The following is a 26,580-nucleotide window of genomic DNA, read 5'->3' as shown; positions in this document are numbered from 1 at the left end:
ACAGTTCCACACTGCCTGCAGAGTGAGTTTCACACGTCTTCACCAGAGACGATTGCCAGAGGCTTCTGAGTACAAGTTAACAATGCAGACCTGGAGGGTATCTCCAGGTGCAGTAGAGTGGTAATATTGGAACCTCCTGATTCAGAGTACTGCTACCTTCTCACTGCCATCGGAATGCAGCTAGTTGACAGCTGGCTTCAAGACATGCTTCCCTGTGAGAGCTGATGACACGGCAGAACCCTCCCGTATCCTGCGTTACTGTAGGAGTAGCTGCTACCATCCTTATGTTAGTGGCTGGGAGAGGTTGCGGGAAAAGCATGTGTGAGCACTGGGCCTGAACTCCCGTGTATCTGAGTTGAATACAGCGATTTCCAATGGCCTTCTTCAATCACAGTGTAGCTAGGTTCCAACTCCCATGTCCGAGTGGGTAGCAGACATCTGCCTCCCATGCATACACACTTCTGAGAGTTGAGCTTATGGCCTGTACCTCCACAGCCAGCCTGCTGGTACCCTTGGCTTCTAAAAGGCCTAGGCTCGCTGTTTGACGGAAGTGCTGGGAGAGATAATTGGAATCACCCGGCACACAAGACGAGTGCCTCTAAGCTCAATTCACGATTTCCCAGTAATTCTTGTGGTAGACAGGTGCTACATACTAAGTTCCATATGTGAGATGATAGCTGAACGCCTTGTCCAAAAGCATCTTACTTCTGAGAGTTGAGCCCACCCTCAGTCCCTCACAGTTCCACACTGCCTGCAGAGTGAGTTTCACACGTCTTCACCAGAGACGATTGCCAGAGGCTGCTGAGTACAAGTTAACAATGCAGACCTGGAGGGTATCTCCATGTGCAGTAGAGTGGTAATCTTGGAACCTCCTGACTCAGAGTACTGCTACCTTCTCACTGCCATAGGAATGCAGCTAGTTGACAGCTGGCTTCAAGACATGCTTCCCTGTGAGAGCTGATGACAGGGCAGAACCCTCCCGTATCCTGCCTGACTGTAGGAGTAGCTGCTACCATCCTTATGTTAGTGGCTGGGAGAGGTTGCGGGAAAAGCATGTGTGAGCACTGGGCCTGAACTCCCGTGTATCTGAGTTGAATACAGCGATTTCCAACGGCTTTCCTCAACCAGAGTGTAGCTAGTTTCCAAATCCCATGTACGAGCGGGTAGCAGACATCTGCCTCCCAAGCATACACACTTCTGAGAGTTGAGCTTATGGCCTGTACCTCCACAGCCAGCCTGCTGGTACCCTTGGCTTCTAAAAGGCCTAGGCTCGCTGTTTGACGGAAGTGCTGGGAGAGATAATTGGAATCACCCGGCACACAAGACTAGTGCCTCCAAGCTCAGTTCAGCGATTTCCTAATAATTCCTGTGGTAGACTGGTGCTACATACTAAGTTCTATACGTTAGAGGGTAGCTGAACGCCTTGTCCAAAACCATCTTACTTCTGAGAGTTGAGCTCACCCTCAGTCCCTCACAGTTCGACACTGCCTGCAGAGTGAGTTTCGCAGGTCTTCAGCAGAGACGTTTGCCAGAGGCTTCTGCGACGCAGGGTACCAATGCAGACCTGGAGGGTATCCCCAGGTGCAGTCGACTGGTAATCTTAGAACCTCCTGACTCAGAATACTGCTACCTTCTCACTGCCATAGGAATGCAGCTAGTTGACAGCTGGCTTCAAGACATGCTTCCCTATGAGAGCTGAGGACAGGGCAGAACCCTCCCGCATGCTGCCTGACTGTAGGAGTAGCTGCTAACATCCTAATGTTAGTGGCTGGGAGAGGTTGCGGGAAAAGCATGTGTGAGCACTGGGCCTGAACTCCCGTGTATCTGAGTTGAATACAGCGATTTCCAACGGCTTTCCTCAACCAGAGTGTAGCTAGGTTCCAAATCCCATGTACGAGCGGGTAGCAGACATCTGCCTCCCATGCATACACACTTCTGAGAGTTGAGCTTATGGCCTGTACCTCCACATCCAGCCTGCTGGTACCCTTGGCTTCTAAAATGCCAAGCTCGCTGTTTGACGGAAGTGCTGGGAGAGGTAATTGGAATCACCCGGCACACAAGACTAGTGCCTCCAAGCTCAGTTCAGCGATTTCCTAGTAATTCCTGTGGTAGACTGGTGCTACATACTAAGTTCCATACGTGAGAGGGTAGCTGAACGCCTTGTCCAAAACCTTCTTACTTCTGAGAGTTGAGCTCAGACTCAGTCCCTCACAGTTCCACACTGCCTGCAGAGTGAGTTTCGCAGGTCTTCAGCAGAGACGTTTGCCAGAGGCTTCTGAGACGCAGGGTAACAATGCAGACCTGGAGGGTATCCCCAGGTGCAGTCGACTGGTAATCTTGGAACCTGCTGACTCAGAATACTGCTACCTTCTCACTGCCATAGGAATGCAGCTAGTTGACAGCTGGCTTCAAGACATGCTTCCCTGTGAGAGCTGAGGACAGGGCAGAACCCTCCCGCATGCTGCCTGACTGTAGGAGTAGCTGCTAACATCCTTATGTTAGTGGCTGGGAGAGGTTGCGGGAAAAGCATGTGTGAGCACTGGGCCTGAACTCCCGTGTATCTGAGTTGAATACAGCGATTTCCAATGGCCTTCTTCAATCACAGTGTAGCTAGGTTCCAACTCCCATGTCCGAGTGGGTAGCAGACATCTGCCTCCCATGCATACACACTTCTGAGAGTTGAGCTTATGGCCTGTACCTCCACATCCAGCCTGTTGGTACCCTTGGGTTCTAAAAGGACTAGGCTCGCTGTTTGACGGAAGTGCTGGGAGAGGTAATTGGAATCACCCGGCCCACAAGACTAGTGCCTCCAAGCTCAGTTCAGCGATTTCCTAGTAATTCCTGTGGTAGACTGGTGCTACATACTAAGTTCCATACTTGAGAGGGTAGCTGAACGCCTTGTCCAAAACCATCTTACTTCTGAGAGTTGAGCTCACCCTCAGTCCCTCACAGTTCCACACTGCCTGCAGAGTGAGTTTCGCAGGTCTTCAGCAGAGACGTTTGCCAGAGGCTTCTGAGACGCAGGGTACCAATGCAGACCTGTAGGGTATCCCCAGGTGAAGTCGACTGGTAATCTTAGAACCTCCTGACTCAGAATACTGCTACCTTCTCACTGCCATAGGAATGCAGCTAGTTGACAGCTGGCTTCAAGACATGCTTCCCTATGAGAGCTGAGGACAGGGCAGAACCCTCCCGCATGCTGCCTGACTGTAGGAGTAGCTGCTAACATCCTAATGTTAGTGGCTGGGAGAGGTTGCGGGAAAAGCATGTGTGAGCACTGGGCCTGAACTCCTGTGTATCTGAGTTGAACACAGCGATTTCCAACGGCTTTCCTCAACCAGAGTGTAGCTAGATTCCAAATCCCATGTACGAGCGGGTAGCAGACATCTGCCTCCCATGCATACACACTTCTGAGAGTTGAGCTTATGGCCTGTACCTCCACAGCCAGCCTGCTGGTACCCTTGGCTTCTAAAAGGCCTAGGCTCGCTGTTTGACGGAAGTGCTGGGAGAGGTAATTGGAATCTCCCGGCACACAAGACGAGTGCCTCTAAGCTCAATTCACGATTTCCCAGTAATTCTTGTGGTTGACAGGTGCTACATACTAAGTTCCAAATGTGAGATGGTAGCTGAACGCTTGTCCAAAAGCATCTTACTTCTGAGAGTTGAGCCCACCCTCAGTCCCTCACAGTTCCACACTGCCTGCAGAGGGAGTTTCACACGTCTTCACCAGAGACGATTGCCAGAGGCTTTTGAGTACAAGTTAACAATGCAGACCTGGAGGGTATCTCCAGGTGCAGTAGAGTGGTAATCTTGGAACCTCCTGACTCAGAGTACTGCTACCTTCTCACTGCCATAGGAATGCAGCTAGTTGACAGCTGGCTTCAAGACATGCTTCCCTGTGAGAGCTGAGGACAGGGCAGAACCCTCCCGCATGCTGCCTGACTGTAGGAGTAGCTGCTAACATCCTTATGTTAGTGGCTGGGAGAGGTTGCCGGAAAAGCATGTGTGAGCACTGGGCCTGAACTCCCTTGTATCTGAGTTGAATACAGCGATTTCCAACGGCTTTCCTCAACCAGAGTGTAGCTAGGTTCCAAATCCCATGTCCGAGTGGGTAGCAGACATCTGCCTCCCATGCATACACACTTCTGAGAGTTGAGCTTAAGGCCTGTACCTCCACATCCAGCCTGCTGGTACCCTTGGCTTCTAAAAGGCCTAGGCTCGCTGTTTGACGGAAGTGCTGGGAGAGGTAATTGGAATCTCCCGGCACACAAGACGAGTGCCTCCAAGCTCAATTCACGATTTCCCAGTAATTCTTGTGGTAGACAGGTGCTACATACTAAGTTCCATATGTGAGAAGGTAGCTAAACGCCTTGTCCAAAAGCATCTTACTTCTGAGAGTTGAGCCCACGTCAGTCCCTCACAGTTCCACACTGCCTGCAGACTGAGTTTCACACGTCTTCACCAGAGACGATTGCCAGAGGCTTCTGAGTAAAAGGTAACAATGCAGACCTGGAGGGTATCTCCATGTGCAGTAGAGTGGTAATCTTGGAACCTCCTGACTCAGAGTACTGCTACCTTCTCACTGCCATAGGAATGCAGCTAGTTGACAGCTGGCTTCAAGACATGCTTCCCTGTGAGAGCTGAGGACAGGGCAGAACCCTCCCGCATCCTGCCTGACTGTAGGAGTAGCTGCTAACATCCTAATGTTAGTGGCTGGGAGAGGTTGCGGGAAAAGCATGTGTGAGCACTGGGCCTGAACTCCCGTGTATCTGAGTTGAATACAGCGATTTCCAATGGCCTTCTTCAATCACAGTGTAGCTAGGTTCCAACTCCCATGTCCGAGTGGGTAGCAGACATCTGCCTCCCATGCATACACACTTCTGAGAGTTGAGCTTATGGCCTGTACCTCCACATCCAGCCTGCTGGTACCCTTGGGTTCTAAATGGCCTAGGCTCGCTGTTTGACGGAAGTGCTAGGAGAGGTAATTGGAATCACCCGGCCCACAAGACTAGTGCCTCCAAGCTCAGTTCAGCGATTTCCTAGTAATTCCTGTGGTGGAGTGGTGCTACATACTAAGTTCCATACTTGAGAGGGTAGCTGAACGCCTTGTCCAAAACCATCTTACTTCTGAGAGTTGAGCTCACCCTCAGTCCCTCACAGTTCCACACTGCCTGCAGCGTGAGTTTCGCAGGTCTTCAGCAGAGACGTTTGCCAGAGGCTTCTGAGACGCAGGGTAACAATGCAGACCTGGAGGGTATCCCCAGGTGCAGTCGACTGGTAATCGTGGAACCTCCTGACTCAGAATACTGCTACCTTCTCACTGCCATAGGAATGCAGCTAGTTGACAGCTGGCTTCAAGACATGCTTCCCTGTGAGAGCTGAGGACAGGGCAGAAGCTTACCGCATGCTGCCTGACTGTAGGAGGAGCTTCTAACATCCTTATGTTAGTGGCTGGGAGAGGTTGCGGGAAAAGCATGTGTGAGCACTGGGCCTGAACTCCCGTGTATCTGAGTTGAATACAGCGATTTCCAACGGCTTTCCTCAACCAGAGTGTAGCTAGGTTCCAAATCCCATGTACGAGCGGGTAGCAGACATCTGCCTCCCATGCATACACACTTCTGAGAGTTGAGCTTATGGCCTGTACCTCCACAGCCAGCCTGCTGGTACCCTTGGCTTCTAAAAGGCCTAGGCTCGCTGTTTGACGGAAGTGCTCGGAGAGATAATTGGAATCACCTGGCACACAAGACTAGTGCCTCCAAGCTCAGTTCAGCGATTTCCTAGTAATTCCTGTGGTAGACTGGTGCTACATACTAAGTTCCATACGTGAGAGGGTAGCTGAACGCCTTGTCCAAAACCATCTTACTTCTGAGAGTTGAGCTCAGCCTCAGTCCCTCACAGTTCGACACTGCCTGCAGATTGAGTTTCGCAGGTCTTCAGCAGAGACGTTTGCCAGAGGCTTCTGCGACGCAGGGTACCAATGCAGACCTTGAGGGTATCCCCAGGTGCAGTCGACTGGTAATCTTGGAACCTCCTGACTCAGAATACTGCTACCTTCTCACTGCCATAGGAATGCAGCTAGTTGACAGCTGGCTTCAAGACATGCTTCCCTGTGAGAGCTGAGGACAGGGCAGAACCCTCCCGCATGCTGCCTGACTGTAGGAGTAGCTGCTAACATCCTTATGTTAGTGGCTGGGAGAGGTTGCGGGAAAAGCATGTTTGAGCACTGGGCCTGAACTCCCGTGTATCTGAGTTGAATACAGCGATTTCCAACGGCTTTCCTCAACCAGAGTGTAGCTAGGTTCCAAATCCCATGTACGAGCGGGTAGCAGACATCTGCCTCCCATGCATACACACTTCTGAGAGTTGAGCTTATGGCCTGTACCTCCACAGCCAGCCTGCTGGTACTCTTGGCTTCTAAAAGGCCTAGGCTCGCTGTTTGACGGAAGTGCTGGGAGAGGTAATTGGAATCTCCCGGCACACAAGACGAGTGCCTCCAAGCTCAATTCACGATTTCCCAGTAATTCTTGTGGTAGACAGGTGCTACATACTAAGTTCCATATGTGAGAAGGTAGCTGAACGCCTTGTCCAAAAGCTTCTTACTTCTGAGAGTTGAGCCCACCGTCAGTCCCTCACACTTCCACACTGCCTGCAGAGTGAGTTTCACACGTCTTCACCAGAGACGATTGCCAGAGGCTTCTGAGTACAAGTTAACAATGCAGACCTGGAGGGTATCTCCAGGTGCAGTAGAGTGGTAATCTTGGAACTTCCTGACTCAGAGTGCTGCTACCTTCTCATTGCCATAGGAATGCAGCTAGTTGACAGCTGGCTTCAAGACATGCTTCCTTGTGAGAGCTGAGGACAGGGCAGAACCCTCCCGCATCCTGCCTGACTGTAGGATTAGCTGCTAACATCCTAATGTTAGTGGCTGGGAGAGGTTGCGGGAAAAGCATGTGTGAGCACTGGGCCTGAACTCCCGTGTATCTGAGTTGAATACAGCGATTTCCAACGGCTTTCCTCAACCAGAGTGTAGCTAGGTTCCAAATCCCATGTACGAGCGGGTAGCAGACATCTGCCTCCCATGCATACACACTTCTGAGAGTTGAGCTTATGGCCTGTACCTCCACAGCCAGCCTGCTGGTACCCTTGGCTTCTAAAAGGCCTAGGCTCGCTGTTTGACGGAAGTGCTGGGAGAGGTAATTGGAATCTCCCGGCACACAAGACGAGTGCCTCTAAGCTCAATTCACGATTTCCCAGTAATTCTTGTGGTTGACAGGTGCTACATACTAAGTTCCATATGTGAGATGGTAGCTGAACGCCTTGTCCAAAAGCATCTTCCTTCTGAGAGTTGAGCCCACCCTCAGTCCCTCACAGTTCCACACTGCCTGCAGAGTGAGTTTCACACGTCTTCACCAGAGACGATTGCCAGAGGCTTCTGAGTACAAGTTAACAATGCAGACCTGGAGGGTATCTCCAGGTGCAGTAGAGTGGTAATATTGGAACCTCCTGACTCAGAGTACTGCTACCTTCTCACTGCCATAGGAATGCAGCTAGTTGACAGCTGGCTTCAAGACATGCTTCCCTGTGAGAGCTGAGGACAGGGCAGAACCCTCCCGCATCCTGCCTGACTGTAGGAGTAGCTGCTAACATCCTTATGTTAGTGGCTGGGAGAGGTTGCCGGAAAAGTATGTGTGAGCACTGGGCCTGAACTCCCTTGTATCTGAGTTGAATACAGCGATTTCCAACGGCTTTCCTCAACCAGAGTGTAGCTAGGTTCCAAATCCCATGTCCGAGTAGGTAGCAGACATCTGCCTCCCATGCATACACACTTCTGAGTGTTGAGCTTAAGGCCTGTACCTCCACAGCCAGCCTGCTGGTACCCTTGGCTTCTAAAAGGCCTAGGCTCGCTGTTTGACGGAAGTGCTGGGAGAGGTAATTGGAATCTCCCGGCACACAAGACGAGTGCCTCCAAGCTCAATTCACGATTTCCCAGTAATTCTTGTGGTAGACAGGTGCTACATACTAAGTTCCATATGTGAGAAGGTAGCTGAACGCCTTGTCCAAAAGCAACTTACTTCTGAGAGTTGAGCCCACCCTCAGTCCCTCACACTTCCACACTGCCTGCAGAGTGAGTTTCACACGTCTTCACCAGAGACGATTGCCAGAGGCTTCTGAGTACAAGTTAACAATGCAGACCTGGAGGGTATCTCTAGGTGCAGTAGAGTGGTAATCTTGGAACTTCCTGACTCAGAGTGCTGCTACCTTCTCACTGCCATAGGAATGCAGCTAGTTGACAGCTGGCTTCAAGACATGCTTCCCTGTGAGAGCTGAGGACAGGGCAGAACCCTCCCGCATCCTGCCTGACTGTAGGAGTAGCTGCTAACATCCTAATGTTAGTGGCTGGGAGAGGTTGCCGGAAAAGCATGTGTGAGCACTGGGCCTGAACTCCCGTGTATCTGAGTTGAATACAGCGATTTCCAATGGCCTTCTTCAATCACAGTGTAGCTAGGTTCCAACTCCCATGTCCGAGTGGGTAGCAGACATCTGCCTCCCATGCATACACACTTCTGAGAGTTGAGCTTATGGCCTGTACCTCCACATCCAGCCTGCTGGTACCCTTGGGTTCTAAAAGGCCTAGGCTCGCTGTTTGACGGAAGTGCTGGGAGAGGTAATTGGAATCACCCGGCCCACAAGACTAGTGCCTCCAAGCTCAGTTCAGCGATTTCCTAGTAATTCCTGTGGTAGAGTGGAGCTACATACTAAGTTCCATACTTGAGAGGGTAGCTGAACGCCTTGTCCAAAACCATCTTACTTCTGAGAGTTGAGCTCAGCCTCAGTCCCTCACAGTTCCACACTGCCTGCAGAGTGAGTTTCGCAGGTCTTCAGCAGAGACGTTTGCCAGAGGCTTCTGAGACGCAGGGTAACAATGCAGACCTGGAGGGTATCCCCAGGTGCAGTCGACTGGTAATGTGGAACCTCCTGACTCAGAATACTGCTACCTTCTCACTGCCATAGGAATGCAGCTAGTTGACAGCTGGCTTCAAGACATGCTTCCCTGTGAGAGCTGAGGACAGGGCAGAACCTTCCCGCATGCTGCCTGACTGTAGGACTAGCTTCTAACATCCTTATGTTAGTGGCTGGGAGAGGTTGCGGGAAAAGTATGTGTGAGCACTGGGCCTGAACTCCCGTGTATCTGAGTTGAATACAGCGATTTCCAACGGCTTTCCTCAACCAGAGTGTAGCTAGGTTCCAAATCCCATGTACGAGCGGGTAGCAGACATCTGCCTCCCATGCATACACACTTCTGAGAGTTGAGCTTATGGCCTGTACCTCCACAGCCAGCCTGCTGGTACCCTTGGCTTCTAAAAGGCCTAGGCTCGCTGTTTGACGGAAGTGCTGGGAGAGATAATTGGAATCACCCGGCACACAAGACTAGTGCCTCCAAGCTCAGTTCAGCGATTTCCTAGTAATTCCTGTGGTAGACTGGTGCTACATACTAAGTTCCATACGTGAGAGGGTAGCTGAACGCCTTGTCCAAAACCATCTTACTTCTGAGAGTTGAGCTCAGCCTCAGTCCCTCACAGTTCGACACTGCCTGCAGATTGAGTTTCGCAGGTCTTCAGCAGAGACGTTTGCCAGAGGCTTCTGCGACGCAGGGTACCAATGCAGACCTGGAGGGTATCCCCAGGTGCAGTCGACTGGTAATCTTGGAACGTCCTGACTCAGAATACTGCTACCTTCTCACTGCCATAGGAATGCAGCTAGTTGACAGCTGGCTTCAAGACATGCTTCCCTGTGAGAGCTGAGGACAGGGCAGAACCCTCCCGCATGCTGCCTGACTGTAGGAGTAGCTGCTAACATCCTTATGTTAGTGGCTGGGAGAGGTTGCGGGAAAAGCATGTGTGAGCACTGGGCCTGAACTCCCGTGTATCTGAGTTGAATACAGCGATTTCCAACGGCTTTCCTCAACCAGAGTGTAGCTAGGTTCCAAATCCCATGTACGAGCGGGTAGCAGACATCTGCCTCCCATGCATACACACTTCTGAGAGTTGAGCTTATGGCCTGTACCTCCACAGCCAGCCTGCTGGTACCCTTGGCTTCTAAAAGGCCTAGGCTCGCTGTTTGACGGAAGTGCTGGGAGTGGTAATTGGAATCTCCCGGCACACAAGACGAGTGCCTCTAAGCTCAATTCACGATTTCCCAGTAATTCTTGTGGTTGACAGGTGCTACATACTAAGTTCCATATGTGAGATGGTAGCTGAACGCCTTGTCCAAAAGCACCTTACTTCTGAGAGTTGAGCCCACCCTCAGTCCCTCACAGTTCCACACTGCCTGCAGAGTGAGTTTCACGTGTCTTCACCAGAGACGATTGCCAGAGTCTTCTGAGTACAAGTTAACAATGCAGACCTGGAGGGTATCTCCAGGTACAGTAGAGTGGTAATCTTGGAACCTCCTTACTCAGAGTACTGCTACCTTCTCACTGCCATAGGAATGCAGCTAGTTAACAGCTGGCTTCAAGACATGCTTCCCTGTGAGAGCTGAGGACAGGGCAGAACCCTCCCGCATCCTGCCTGACTGTAGTAGTAGCTGCTAACATCCTTATGTTAGTGGCTGGGAGAGGTTGCGGGAAAAGCATGTGTGAGCACTGGGCCTGTACTCCCGTGTATCTGAGTTGAATACAGCGATTTCCAATGGTCTTCTTCAATCACAGTGTAGCTAGGTTCCAACTCCCATGTCCGAGTGGGTAGCAGACATCTGCCTCCCATGCATACACACTTCTGAGAGTTGACCTTATGGCCTGTACCTCCACATCCAGCCTGCTGGTACCCTTGGCTTCTAAAAGGCCAAGGCTCGCTGTTTGACAGAAGTGCTGGGAGAGGTAATTGGAATCACCCGGCACACAAGACTAGTGCCTCCAAGCTCAGTTCAGCGATTTCCTAGTAATTCCTGTGGTAGACTGGTGCTACATACTAAGTTCCATACGTGAGAAGGTAGCTGAACGCCTTGTCCAAAACCATCTTACTTCTGAGAGTTGAGCTCAGCCTCAGTCCCTCACAGTTCCACACTGCCTGCAGAGTGAGTTTCGCAGGTCTTCAGCAGAGACGTTTGCCAGAGGCTTCTGAGACGCAGGGTAACAATGCAGACCTGGAGGGTATCCCCAGGTGCAGTCGACTGGTAATCTTGAAACCTCCTGACTCAGAATACTGCTACCTTCTCACTGCCATAGGAATGCAGCTAGTTGACAGCTGGCTTCAAGACATGCTTCCCTGTGAGAGCTGAGGACAGGGCAGAACCATCCCGCATGCTGCCTGAGTGTAGGAGTAGCTGCTAAAATCCTTATGTTAGTGGCTGGTAGAGGTTGCGGGAAAAGCATGTGTGAGCACTGGGCCTGAACTCCCGTGTACCTGAGTTGAATACAGCGATTTCCATCGGCTTTCCTCAACCAGAGTGTAGCTAGGTTCCAAATCCCATGTACGAGCGGGTAGCAGACATCTGCCTCCCATGCATACACACTTCTGAGAGTTGAGCTTATGGCCTGTACCTCCACAGCCAGCCTGCTGGTACCCTTGGCTTCTAAAAGGCCTAGGCTCGCTGTTTGACGGAAGTGCTGGGAGAGGTAATTGGAATCACCCGGCACACAAGACTAGTGCCTCCAAGCTCAGTTCAGCGATTTCCTAGTAATTCCTGTGGTAGACTGGTGCTACATACTAAGTTCCATACGTGAGAGGGTAGCTGAACGCCTTGTCCAAAACCATCTTACTTCTGAGAGTTGAGCTCAGCCTCAGTCCCTCACAGTTCCACACTGCCTGCAGAGTGAGTTTCACAGGTCTTCAGCAGAGACGTTTGCCAGAGGCTTCTGAGACGCAGGGTAACAATGCAGACCTGGAGGGTATCCCCAGGTGCAGTCGACTGGTAATCTTGGAACCTCCTGACTCAGAATACTGCTACCTTCTCACTGCCATAGGAATGCAGCTAGTTGACAGCTGGCTTCAAGACATGCTTCCCTGTGAGAGCTGAGGACAGGGCAGAACCCTCCCGCATGCTGCCTGACTGTAAGAGTAGCTGCTAACATCCTTATGTTAGTGGCTGGGAGAGGTTGCGGGAAAAGCATGTGTGAGCACTGGGCCTGAACTCCCGTGTATCTGAGTTGAATACAGCGATTTCCAACGGCTTTCCTCAACCAGAGTGTAGCTAGGTTCCAAATCCCATGTACGAGCGGGTAGCAGACATCTACCTCCCATGCATACACACTTCTGAGAGTTGAGCTTATGGCTTGTACCTCCACAGCCAGCCTGCTGGTACCCTTGGTTTCTAAAAGGCCTAGGCTCAGAAGATATTTGCAAATGACATATCAGATAAAGGGCTAGTTTCCAAGATCTATAAAGAACTTATTAAACTCAACACCAAAGAAACAAACAATCCAATCATGAAATGGGCAAAAGACATGAACAGAAATCTCACAGAGGAAGACATAGACATGGCCAACATGCATGTGAGAAAATGCTCTGCATCACTTGCCATCAGGGAAATACAAATCAAAACTACAATGAGATACCACCTCACCCCAGTGAGAATGGGGAAAATTAACAAGGCAGGAAACAACAAATGTTGGAGAGGATGCGGAGAAAAGGGAACCCTCTTACACTGTTGGTGGGAATGTGAACTGGTGCAGCCACTCTGGAAAACTGTGTGGAGGTTCCTCAAAGAGTTAAAAATAGACCTGCCCTACGACCCAGCAATTGCACTGTTGGGGATTTACCCCAAAGATACAAATGCAATGAAACGCCGGGACACCTGCACCCCGATGTTTCTAGCAGCAATGGCCACGATAGCCAAACTGTGGAAGGAGCCTCGGTGTCCAACGAAAGATGAATGGATAAAGAAGATGTGGTTTATGTATACAATGGAATATTACTCAGCTATTAGAAATGACAAATACCCACCATTTGCTTCAACGTGGATGGAACTGGAGGGTATTATGCTGAGTGAAGTAAGTCAGTCGGAGAAGGACAAACATTATATGTTCTCATTCATTTGGGGAATATAAATAATAGTGAAAGGGAAAATAAGGGAAGGGAGAAGAAATGTGTGGGAAATATCAGAAAGGGAGACAGAACGTTAAGACTGCTAACTCTGGGAAACGAACTAGGGGTGGTAGAAGGGGAGGAGGGCGGGGGGTGGGAGTGAATGGGTGACGGGCACTGGGTGTTATTCTGTATGTTAGTAAATTGAACACCAATAAAAAAAATAAATAAATAAAAAAAAAATAATAAAAAATAAAAGGCCTAGGCTCGCTGTTTGACGGAAGTGCTGGGAGAGGTAATTGGAATCTCCCGGCACACAAGACGAGTGCCTCCAAGCTCAATTCACGATTTCCCAGTAATTCTTGTGGTAGACAGGTGCTACATACTAAGTTCCATATGTGAGAAGGTAGCTGAACGCCTTGTCCAAAAGCATCTTACTTCTGAGAGTTGAGCACACCCTCAGTCCCTCACACTTCCACACTGCCTGCAGAGTGAGTTTCACACGTCTTCACCAGAGACGATTGCCAGAGGCTTCTGAGTACAAGTTAACAATGCAGACCTGGAGGGTATCTCCAGGTGCAGTAGAGTGGTAATCTTGGAACCTCCTGACTCAGAGTACTGCTACCTTCTCACTGCCATAGGAATGCAGCTAGTTGACAGCTGGCTTCAAGACATGCTTCCCTGTGAGAGCTGAGGACAGGGCAGAACCCTCCCGCATCCTGCCTGACTGTAGGAGTAGCTGCTAACATCCTAATGTAAGTGGCTGGGAGAGGTTGCGGGAAAACCATGTGTGAGCACTGGGCCTGAACTCCCGTGTATCTGAGTTGAATACAGCGATTTCCAATGGCCTTCTTCAATCACAGTGTAGCTAGGTTCCAACTCCCATGTCCGAGTGGGTAGCAGACATCTGCCTCCCATGCATACACACTTCTGAGAGTTGAGCTTATGGCCTGTACCTCCACAGCCAGCCTGCTGGTACCCTTGGCTTCTAAAAGGCCTAGGCTCGCTGTTTGACGGAAGTGCTGGGAGAGGTAATTGGAATCTCCCGGCACACAAGACGAGTGCCTCCAAGCTCAATTCACGATTTCCCAGTAATTCTTGTGGTAGACAGGTGCTACATACTAAGTTCCATATGTGAGAAGGTAGCTGAACGCCTTGTCCAAAAGCATCTTACTTCTGAGAGTTGAGCACACCCTCAGTCCCTCACACTTCCACACTGCCTGCAGAGTGAGTTTCACACGTCTTCACCAGAGTCGATTGCCAGAGGCTTCTGAGTACAAGTTAACAATGCAGACCTGGAGGGTATCTCCAGGGGCAGTAGAGTGGTAATATTGGAACCTCCTGACTCAGAGTACTGCTACCTTCTCACTGCCATAGGAATGCAGCTAGTTGACAGCTGGCTTCAAGACATGCTTCCCTGTGAGAGCTAAGGACACGGCAGAACCCTCCCGCATCCTGCCTGACTGTAGGAGTAGCTGCTAACATCCTTATGTTAGTGGCTGGGAGAGGTTGCCGGAAAAGCATGTGTGAGCACTGGGCCTGAACTCCCGTGTATCTGAGTTGAATACAGCGATTTCCAATGGCCTTCTTCAATCACAGTGTAGCTAGGTTCCAACTCCCATATCCGAGTGGGTAGCAGACATCTGCCTCCCATGCATATACTCTTCTGAGAGTTGAGCTTATGGCCTGTACCTCCACAGCCAGCCTGCTGGTACCCTTGGCTTCTAAAAGGCCTAGGCTCGCTGTTTGACGGAAGTGCTGGGAGAGGTAATTGGAATCACCCGGCACACAAGACTAGTGCCTCCAAGCTCAGTTCAGCGATTTCCTAGTAATTCCTGTGGTAGACTAGTGCTACATACTAAGTTCCATACGTGAGAGGGTAGCTGAACGCCTTGTCCAAAAACATCTTACTTCTGAGAGTTGAGCTCAGCCTCAGTCCCTCACAGTTCCACACTGCCTGCAGAGTGAGTTTCGCAGGTCTTCAGCAGAGACGTTTTCCAGAGGCTTCTGAGACGCAGGGTAACAATGCAGACCTGGAAGGTATCCCCAGGTGCAGTCGACTGGTAATCTTGGAACCTCCTGACTCAGAATACTGCTACCTTCTCACTGCCATAGGAATGCAGCTAGTTGACAGCTGGCTTCAAGACATGCTTCCCTGTGAGAGCTCAGGACAGGGCAGAACACTCCCGCATGCTGCCTGACTGTAGGAGTAGCTGCTAACATCCTTATGTTACTGGCTGGGAGAGGTTGCGGGAAAAGCATGTGTGAGCACTGGGCCTGAACTCCCGTGTATCTGATTTGAATACAGCGATTTCCAACGGCTTTCCTCAACCAGAGTGTAGCTAGGTTCCAAATCCCATGTACGAGCGGGTAGCAGACATCTGCCTCCCATGCATACACACTTCTGAGAGTTGAGCTTATGACCTGTACCTCCACAGCCAGCCTGCTGGTACCCTTGGCTTCTAAAAGGCCTAGGCTCGCTGTTTGACGGAAGTGCTGGGAGAGATAATTGGAATCACCCGGCACACAAGACTAGTGCCTCCAAGCTCAGTTCAGCGATTTCCTAGTAATTCCTGTGGTAGACTGGTGCTACATACTAAGTTCCATACGTGAGAGGGTAGCTGAACGCCTTGTCCAAAACCATCTTACTTCTGAGAGTTCAGCTCAGCCTCAGTCCCTCACAGTTCGACACTGCCTGCAGAGTGAGTTTCGCAGGTCTTCAGCACAGACGTTTGCCAGAGGCTTCTGCGACGCAGGGTACCAATGCAGACCTGGAGGATATCCCCAGGTGCAGTCGACTGGTAATCTTGGAACCTCCTGACTCAGAATACTGCTACCTTCTCACTGCCATAGGAATGCAGCTAGTTGACAGCTGGCTTCAAGACATGCTTCCCTGTGAGAGCTGAGGACAGGGCAGAACCCTCCCGCATGCTGCCTGACTGTAGGAGTAGCTGCTAACATCCTTATGTTAGTGGCTGGGAGAGGTTGCGGGAAAAGCATGTGTGAGCACTGGGCCTGAACTCCCGTGTATCTGAGTTGAATACAGCGATTTCCAACGGCTTTCCTCAACCAGAGTGTAGCTAGGTTCCAAATCCCATGTACGAGCGGGTAGCAGAAATCTGCCTCCCATGCATACACACTTCTGAGAGTTGAGCTTATGGCCTGTACCTCCACATCTAGCCTGCTGGTACCCTTGGCTTCTAAAAGGCCTAGGCTCGCTGTTTGACGGAATTGCTTGGAGAGGTAATTAGAATCTCCCGGCACACAAGATGAGTGCCTCCAAGCTCAATTCACGATTTCCCAGTAATTCTTGTGGTAGACAGGTGCTACATACTAAGTTCCATATGTGAGAAGGTAGCTGAACGCCTTGTCCAAAAGCATCTTACTTCTGAGAGTTGAGCACACCCTCAGTCCCTCACACTTCCACACTGCCTGCAGAGTGAGTTTCACACGTCTTCACCAGAGACGATTGCCAGAGGCTTCTGAGTACAAGTTAACAATGCAGACCTGGAGGGTATCTCCAGGTGCAGTAGAGTGGTAATCTTGGAACCTCCTGACTCAGAATACTGCTACCTTCTCACTGCCATAGGAATGCAGCTAGTTGACAGCTGGCTTCAAGACATGCTTCCCTGTGAGAGCTGAGGACAGGGCAGAACCCTCCCGCATCCTGCCTGACTGTAGGAGTAGCTGCTAACATCCTAATGTTAGTGGCTGGGAGAGGTTGCGGGAAAAGCATGTGTGAGCACTGGGCCTGAACTCCCGTGTATCTGAGTTGAATACAGCGGTTTCCAATGGCCTTCTTCAATCACAGTGTAGCTAGGTTCCAACTCCCATGTCCGAGTGGGTAGCAGACATCTGCCTCCCATGCATACACACTTCTGAGAGTTGAGCTTATGGCCTGTACCTCCACATCCAGCCTGCTGGTACCCTTGGCTTCTAAAAGGCCTAGGCTCGCTGTTTGACGGAAGTGCTGGGAGAGGTAATTGGAATCACCCGGCACACAAGACTAGTGCCTCCAAGCTCAGTTCAGCGATTTCCTAGTAATTCCTGTGGTAGACTGGTGCTACATACTAAGTTCCATACGTGAGAGGGTAGCTGAACGCCTTGTCCAAAACCATCTTACTTCTGAGAGTTGAGCTCAGCCTCAGTCCCTCACAGTTCCACACTGCCTGCAGAGTGAGTTTCGCAGGTCTTCAGCAGAGACGTTTGCCAGAGGCTTCTGAGACGCAGGGTAACAATGCAGACCTGGAGGGTATCCCCAGGTGCAGTCGACTGGTAATCTTGAAACCTCCTGACTCAGAATACTGCTACCTTCTCACTGCCATAGGAATGCAGCTAGTTGACAGCTGGCTTCAAGACATGCTTCCCTGTGAGAGCTGAGGACAGGGCAGAACCATCCCGCATGCTGCCTGACTGTAGGAGTAGCTGCTAACATCCTTATGTTAGTGGCTGGGAGAGTTTGCGGGAAAAGCATGTGTGAGCACTGGGCCTGAACTCCCGTGTATCTGAGTTGAATACAGCGATTTCCAACGGCTTTCCTCAACCAGAGTGTAGCTAGGTTCCAAATCCCATGTACGAGCGGGTAGCAGACATCTGCCTCCCATGCATACACACTTCTGAGAGTTGAGCTTATGGCCTGTACCTCCACATCCAGGCTGCTGGTACACTTGGCTTCTAAAAGGCCTAGGCTCGCTGTTTGACGGAAGTGCTGGGAGAGGTAATTGGAATCACCCGGCACACAAGACTAGTGCCTCCAAGTTCAGTTCAGCGATTTCCTAGTAATTCCTGTGGTAGAATGGTGCTACATACTAAGTTCCATACGTGAGAGGGTAGCTGAACGCCTTGTCCAAAACCATCTTACTTCTGAGAGTTGAGCTCAGCCTCAGTCCCTCACAGTTCCACGCTGCCTGCAGAGTGAGTTTCGCAGGTCTTCAGCAGAGACGTTTGCCAGAGGCTTCTGAGACGCAGGGTAACAATGCAGACCTGGAGGGTATCCCCAGGTGCGGTCGACTGGTAATCTTGGAACCTCCTGATTCAGAATACTGCTACCTTCTCACTGCCATAGGAATGCAGCTAGTTGACAGCTGGCTTCAAGACATGCTTCCCTGTGAGAGCTGAGGACAGGGCAGAACCCTCCCGCATGCTGCCTGAGTGTAGGAGTAGCTGCTAAAATCCTTATGTTAGTGGCTGGTAGAGGTTGCGGGAAAAGCATGTGTGAGCACTGGGCCTGAACTCCCGTGTACCTGAGTTGAATACAGCGATTTCCATCGGCTTTCCTCAACCAGAGTGTAGCTAGGTTCCAAATCCCATGTACGAGCGTGTAGCAGACATCTGCCTCCCATGCATACACACTTCTGAGAGTTGAGCTTATGGCCTGTACCTCCACAGCCAGCCTGCTGGTACCCTTGGCTTCTAAAAGGCCTAGGCTCGCTGTTTGACGGAAGTGCTGGGAGAGGTAATTGGAATCACCCGGCACACAAGACTAGTGCCTCCAAGCTCAGTTCAGCGATTTCCTAGTAATTCCTGTGGTAGACTGGTGCTACATACTAAGTTCCATACGTGAGAGGGTAGCTGAACGCCTTGTCCAAAACCATCTTACTTCTGAGAGTTGAGCTCAGCCTCAGTCCCTCACAGTTCCACACTGCCTGCAGAGTGAGTTTCGCAGGTCTTCAGCAGAGACGTTTGCCAGAGGCTTCTGAGACGCAGGGTAACAATGCAGACCTGGAGGGTATCCCCAGGTGCAGTCGACTGGTAATCTTGAAACCTCCTGACTCAGAATACTGCTACCTTCTCACTGCCATAGGAATGCAGCTAGTTGACAGCTGGCTTCAAGACATGCTTCCCTGTGAGAGCTGAGGACAGGGCAGAACCCTCCCGCATCCTACCTGACTGTAGGAGTAGCTGCTAACATCCTAATGTTAGTGGCTGGGAGAGGTTGGGGAAAAGCATGTGTGAGCACTGGGCCTGAACTCCCGTGTATCTGAGTTGAATACAGCGATTTCCAACGACTTTCCTCAACCAGAGTGTAGCTAGGTTCCAAATCCCATGTACGAGCGGGTAGCAGACATCTGCCTCCCATGCATACACACTTGTGAGTGTTGAGCTTATGGCCTGTACCTCCACATACAGCCTGCTGGTACCCTTGGCTTCTAAAAGGCCTAGGCTCGCTGTTTGACGGAAGTGCTGGGAGAGGTAATTGGAATCTCCCGGCACACAAGACGAGTGCCTCCAAGCTCAATTCACGATTTCCCAGTAATTCTTGTGGTAGATAGGTGCTACATACTAAGTTCCATATGTGAGAAGGTAGCTGAACGCCTTGTCCAAAAGCATCTTACTTCTGAGAGTTGAGCACACCGTCAGTCCCTCACACTTCCACACTGCCTGCAGAGTGAGTTTCACACGTCTTCACCAGAGACGATTGCCAGAGGCTTCTGAGTACAAGTAAACAATGCAGACCTGGAGGGTATCTCCAGGTGCAGTAGAGTGGTAATCTTGGAACCTCCTGACTCAGAGTACTGCTACCTTCTCACTGCCATAGGAATGCAGCTAGTTGACAGCTGGATTCAAGACATGATTCCCTGTGAGAGCTGAGGACAGGGCAGAATTCTCCCGCATCCTGCCTGACTGTAGGAGTAGCTGCTAACATCCTTATGTTAGTGGCTGGGAGAGGTTGCGGGAAAAGCATGTGTGAGCACTGGGCCTGAACTCCCGTGTATCTGAGTTGAATACAGCGATTTCCAATGGCCTTCTTCAATCACAGTGTAGCTAGGTTCCAACTCCCATGTCCGAGTGGGTAGCAGACGTCTGCCTCCCATGCATATACACTTCTGAGAGTTGAGCTTATGGCCTGTACCTCCACATCCAGCCTGCTGGTACCCTTGGCTTCTAAAAGGCCTAGGCTCGCTGTTTGACGGAAGTGCTGGGAGAGGTAATTGGAATCACCCGGCACACAAGACTAGTGCCTCCAAGCTCAGTTCAGCGATTTCCTAGTAATTCCTGTGGTAGACTGGTGCTACATACTAAGTTCCATACGTGAGAGGGTAGCTGAACACCTTGTCCAAAACCATCTTACTTCTGAGAGTTGAGCTCACCCTCAGTCCCTCACAGTTCCACACTGCCTGCAGAGTGAGTTTCGCAGGTCTTTAGCAGAGACGTTTGCCAGAGGCTTTTGAGACGCAGGGTAACAATGCAGACTTGGAGGGTATCCCCATGTGCAGTCGACTAGTAATCTTGGAACCTCCTGACTCAGAATACTGCTACCTTCTCACTGCCATAGGAATGCAGCTAGTTGACAGCTAGCTGGCTTCAAGACATGCTTCCCTGAGAGAGCTGAGGACAGGGCAGAACCCTCCCGCATGCTGCCTGACTGTAGGAGTAGCTGCTAACATCCTAATGTTAGTGGCTGGGAGAGGTTGCGGGAAAAGCATGTGTGAGCACTGGGCCTGAACTCCCGTGTATCTGAGTTGAATACAGCGATTTCCAACGGATTTCCTCAACCAGAGTGTAGCTAGGTTCCAAATCCCATGTACGAGCGTGTAGCAGACATCTGCCTCCCATGCATACACACTTCTGAGAGTTGAGCTTATGGCCTGTACCTCCACATCCAGCCTGCTGGTACCCTTGGCTTCTAAAAGGCCTAGTCTCGCTGTTTGACGGAAGTGCTGGGAGAGGTAATTGGAATCTCCCGGCACACAAGACGAGTGCCTCCAAGCTCAATTCACGATTTCCCAGTAATTCTTGTGGTAGACAGGTGCAACATACTAAGTTCCATATGTGAGATGGTAGCTGAACGCCTTGTCCAAAAGCATCTTACTTCTGAGAGGTGAGTTCAGCCTCAGTCCCTCACAGTTCCACACTGCCTGCAGAGTGAGTTTCGCAGGTCTTCAGCAGAGACGTTTGCCAGAGGCTTCTGAGACGCAGGGTAACAATGCAGACCTGGAGGGTATCCCCAGGTGCAGTCGACTGGTAATCTTGGAACATCCTGACTCAGAATACTGCTACCTTCTCACTGCCATAGGAATGCAGCTAGTTGACAGCTAGCTGGCTTCAAGACATGCTTCCCTGAGAGAGCTGAGGACAGGGCAGAACCCTCCCGCATGCTGCCTGACTGTAGGAGTAGCTGCTAACATCCTAATTTTAGTGGCTGGGAGAGGTTGCGGGAAAAGCATGTGTGAGCACTTGGCCTGAACTCCCGTGTATCTGGGTTGAATACAGCGATTTCCAACGGCTTTCCTCAACCAGAGTGTAGCTAGGTTCCAAATCCCATGTACGAGCGGGTAGCAGACATCTGCCTCCTATGCATACACACTTCTGAGAGTTGAGCTTATGGCCTGTACCTCCACATCCAGCCTGCTGGTACCCTTGGCTTCTAAAAGGCCTAGGCTCGCTGTTTGACGGAAGTGCTTGGAGAGGTAATTGGAATTTCCCGGCACACAAGACGAGTGCCTCCAAGCTCAATTCACGATTTCCCAGTAATTCTTGTGGTAGACAGGTGCTATATACTAAGTTCCATATGTGAGAAGGTAGCTGAACGCCTTGTCCAAAAGCATCTTACTTCTGAGAGTTGAGCTCACCCTCAGTCCCTCACAGTTCCACACTGTCTCCAGAGTGAGTTTCGCAGGTCTTCAGCAGAGACGTTTGCCATACGCTTCTGAGACGCAGGGTAACAATGCAGACCTGGAGGTTATCCCCAGGTGCAGTAGACTGGTAATCTTGGAACCTCCTGACTCAGAATACTGCTACCTTCTCACTGCCATAGGAATGCAGCTACTTGACAGCTGGCTTCAAGACATGCTTCCCTGTGAGATCTTAGGACAGGGCAGAACCCTCTCGCATGCTGCCTGACTGTAGGAGTAGCTGCTAACATCCTAATGTTAGTGGCTGGGAGAGGTTGCGGGAAAAGCATGTGTGATCACTCGGCCTGAACTCCCGTGTATCTGAGTTGAATACAGCGATTTCCAACGGCTTTCCTCAACCAGAGTGTAGCTAGGTTCCAAATCCCATGTACGAGCGGGTAGCAGACATCTGCCTCCCATGCATACACACTTCTGAGAGTTGAGCTTATGGCCTGTACCTCCACATCCAGCCTGCTGGTACCCTTGGCTTCTAAAAGGCCTAGGCTCGCTGTTTGACGGAAGTGCTGGGAGAGGTAATTGGAATCTCCCGGCACACAAGACGAGTGCCTCCAAGCTCAATCCACGATTTCCCAGTAATTCTTGTGGTAGACAGGTGCTACATACTAAGTTCCATATGTGAGAAGGTAGCTGAACGCCTTGTCCAAAAGCATCTTACTTCTGAGAGTTGAGCCCACCCTCAGTCCCTCACAGTTCCACACTGCCTGCAGAGTGAGTTTCACACGTCTTCACCAGAGACGATTGCCAGAGGCTTCTGAGTACAAGTTAACAATGCAGACCTGGAGGGTATCTCCAGGTGCAGTAGAGTGGTAATCTTGGAACCTCCTGACTCAGAGTACTGCTACCTTCTCACTGCCTTAGGAATGCAGCTAGTTGACAGCTGGCTTCAAGACATGCTTCCCTGTGAGAGCTGAGGACAGGGCAGAACCCTCCCGCATGCTGCCTGACTGTAGGAGTAGCTGCTAACATCCTTATGTTAGTGGCTGGGAGAGGTTGCGGGAAAAGCATGTGTGAGCACTGGGCCTGAACTCCCGTGTATCTGAGTTGAACAGCGATTTCCAACGGCTTTCCTCAACCAGAGTGTAGCTAGGTTCCAAATCCCATGTACGAGCAGGTAGCAGACATCTGCCTCCCATGCATACACACTTCTGAGAGTTGAGCTTATGGCCTGTACCTCCACATCCAGCCTGCTGGTACCCTTGGCTTCTAAAAGGCCTAGGCTCGCTGTTTGACGGAAGTGCTGGGAGAGGTAATTGGAATCTCCCGGCACACAAGACGAGTGCCTCCAAGCTCAATTCACGATTTCCCAGTAATTCTTGTGGTAGACAGGTGCTACATACTAAGTTCCATATGTGAGAAGGTAGCTGAACGCCTTGTCCAAAAGCATCTTACTTCTGAGATTTGAGCACACCCTCAGTCCCTCACACTTCCACACTGCCTGCAGAGTGAGTTTCGCAGGTCTTCACCAGACACGATTGCCAGAGGCTTCTGAGTACAAGTTAACAATGCAGACCTGGAGGGTATCTCCATGTGCAGTAGAGTGGTAATCTTGGAACCTCCTGACTCAGAGTACTGCTACCTTCTCACTGCCATAGGAATGCAGCTAGTTGACAGCTGGCTTCAAGACATGCTTCCCTGTGAGAGCTGAGGACAGGGCAGAACCCTCCCGCATCCTGCCTGACTGTAGGAGTAGCTGCTAACATCTAATGTTAGTGGCTGGGAGAGGTTACGGGAAAAGCATGTGTGAGCACTGGGCCTGAACTCCCGTGTATCTGAGTTGAATACAGCGATTTCCAATGGCCTTCTTCAATCATAGCTAGGTTCCAAATCCCATGTCCGAGTGGGTAGCAGACATCTGCCTCCCATGCATACACACTTCTGAGAGTTGAGCTTATGGCCTGTACCTCCACATCCAGCCTGCTGGTACCCTTGGCTTCTAAAAGGCCTAGGCTCGCTGTTTGACGGAAGTGCTGGGAGAGGTAATTGGAATCACCCGGCACACAAGACTAGTGCCTCCAAGCTCAGTTCAGCGATTTCCTAGTAATTCCTGTGGTAGACTGGTGCTACATACTAAGTTCCATACGTGAGAGGGTAGCTGAACGCCTTGTCCAAAACCATCTTACTTCTGAGAGTTGAGCTCAGCCTCAGTCCCTCACAGTTTCACACTGCCTGCAGAGTGAGTTTCGCAGGTCTTCAGCAGAGACGTTTGCCGGAGGCTTCTGAGACGCAGGGTAACAATGCAGACCTGGAGGGTATCCCCAGGTGCAGTCGACTGGTAATCTTGGAACCTCCTGACTCAGAATACTGCTACCTTCTCACTGCCATAGGAATGCAGCTAGTTGACAGCTGGCTTCAAGACATGCTTCCCTGTGAGAGCTGAGGACAGGGCAGATCCCTCCCGCATGCTGCCTGACTGTAGGAGTAGCTGCTAACATCCTTATGTTAGTGGCTGGGAGAGGTTGCGGGAAAAGCATGTGTGAGCACTGGGCCTGAACTCCCGTGTATCTGAGTTGAATACAGCGATTTCCAACGGCTTTCCTCAACCAGAGTGTAGCTAGGTTCCAAATCCCATGTACGAGCGGGTAGCAGACATCTGCCTCCCATGCATACACACTTCTGATAGTTGAGCTTATGGCCTGTACCTCCACATCCAGCCTGCTGGTACCCTAGGCTTCTAAAAGGCCTAGGCTCGCTGTTTGACGGAAGTGCTGGGAGAGGTAATTGGAATCTCCCGGCACACAAGACGAGTGCCTCCAAGCTCAATTCACGATTTCCCAGTAATTCTTGTGGTAGACAGGTGCTACATACTAAGTTCCATATGTGAGAAAGTAGCTGAACCCCTTGTCCAAAAGCATCTTACTTCTGAGAGTTGAGCACACCCTCAGTCCCTCACACTTCCACACTGCCTGCAGAGTGAGTTTCACACATCTTCACCAGAGACGATTGCCAGAGGCTTCTGAGTACAAGTTAACAATGCAGACCTGGAGGGTATCTCCAGGTGCAGTAGAGTGGTAATCTTGGAACCTCCTGACTCAGAGTACTGCTACCTTCTCACTGCCATAGGAATGCAGCTAGTTGACAGCTGGCTTCAAGACATGCTTCCCTGTGAGAGCTGAGGACAGGGCAGAACCCTCCCGCATCCTGCCTGACTGTAGGAGTAGCTGCTAACATCCTAATGTTAGTGGCTGGGAGAGGTTGCGGGAAAAGCATGTGTGAGCACTGGGCCTGAACTCCCCTGTATCTGAGTTGAATACAGCGATTTCCAACGGCTTTCCTCAACCAGAGTGTAGCTAGGTTCCAAATCCCATGTCCGAGTGGGTAGCAGACATCTGCCTCCCATGCATACACACTTCTGAGAGTTGAGCTTATGGCCTGTACCTCCACATCCAGCCTGCTGGTACCCTTGGGTTCTAAAAGGCCTAGGCTCGCTGTTTGACGGAAATGCTGGGAGAGGTAATTGGAATCACCCGGCACACAAGACTAGTGCCTCCAAGCTCAGTTCAGCGATTTCCTAGTAATTCCTGTGGTAGAGTGGTGCTACATACTAAGTTCCATACTTGAGAGGGTAGCCGAACGCCTTGTCCAAAACCATCTTACTTCTGAGAGTTGAGCTCACCCTCAGTCCCTCACAGTTCCACACTGCCTGCAGAGTGAGTTTCGCAGGTCTTCAGCAGAGACGTTTGCCAGAGGCTTCTGAGACGCAGGGTAACAATGCAGACCTGGAGGGTATCCCCAGGTGCAGTCGACTGGTAATCTTGGAACCTCCTGACTCAGAATACTGCTACCTTCTCACTGCCATAGGAATGCAGCTAGTTGACAGCTGGCTTCAAGACATGCTTCCCTGTGAGAGCTGAGGACAGGGCAGAACCTTCCCGCATGCTGCCTGACTGTAGGAGTAGCTTCTAACATCCTTATATTAGTGGCTGGGAGAGGTTGCGGGAAAAGCATGTGTGAGCACTGGGCCTGAACTCCCGTGTATCTGAGTTGAATACAGCGATTTCCAACGGCTTTCCTCAACCAGAGTGTAGCTAGGTTCCAAATCCCATGTACGAGCGGGTAGCAGACATCTGCCTCCCATGCATACACACTTCTGAGAGTTGAGCTTATGGCCTGTACCTCCACAGCCAGCCTGCTGGTACCCTTGGCTTCTAAAAGGCCTAGGCTCGCTGTTTGACGGAAGTGCTGGGAGAGGTAATTGGAATCTCCCGGCACACAAGACGAGTGCCTCTAAGCTCAATTCACGATTTCCCAGTAATTCTTGTGGTTGACAGGTGCTACATACTAATTTCCATATGTGAGATGGTAGCTGAACGCCTTGTCCAAAAGCATCTTACTTCTGAGAGTTGTGCCCACCCTCAGTCCCTCACAGTTCCACACTGCCTGCAGAGTGAGTTTCACACGTCTTCACCAGAGACGATTGCCAGAGGCTTCTGAGTACAAGTTAACAATGCAGACCTGGAGGGTATCTCCAGGTGCAGTAGAGTGCTAATATTGGAACCTCCTGACTCAGAGTACTGCTACCTTCTCACTGCCATAGGAATGCAGCTAGTTGACAGCTGGCTTCAAGACATGCTTCCCTGTTGGAGCTGAGGACAGGGCAGAACCCTCCCGTATCCTGCCTGACTGTAGGAGTAGCTGCTACCATCCTTATGTTAGTGGCTGGGAGAGGTTGCGGGAAAAGCATGTGTGAGCACTGGGCCTGAACTCCCGTGTATCTGAGTTGAATACAGCGATTTCCAATGGCCTTCTTCAATCACAGTGTAGCTAGGTTCCAACTCCCATGTCCGAGTGGGTAGCAGACATCTGCCTCCCATGCATACACACTTCTGAGAGTTGAGCTTATGGCCTGTACCTCCACAGCCAGCCTGCTGGTACCCTTGGCTTCTAAAAGGCCTAGGCTCTCTGTTTGACGGAAGGGCTGGGAG

This window comes from Canis lupus, chromosome 7, assembly GCF_048164855.1.
Source record: "Canis lupus baileyi chromosome 7, mCanLup2.hap1, whole genome shotgun sequence".
Taxonomy (NCBI): Eukaryota; Metazoa; Chordata; class Mammalia; order Carnivora; family Canidae; genus Canis; species Canis lupus.
This window is presented reverse-complemented; position numbering follows the sequence as displayed.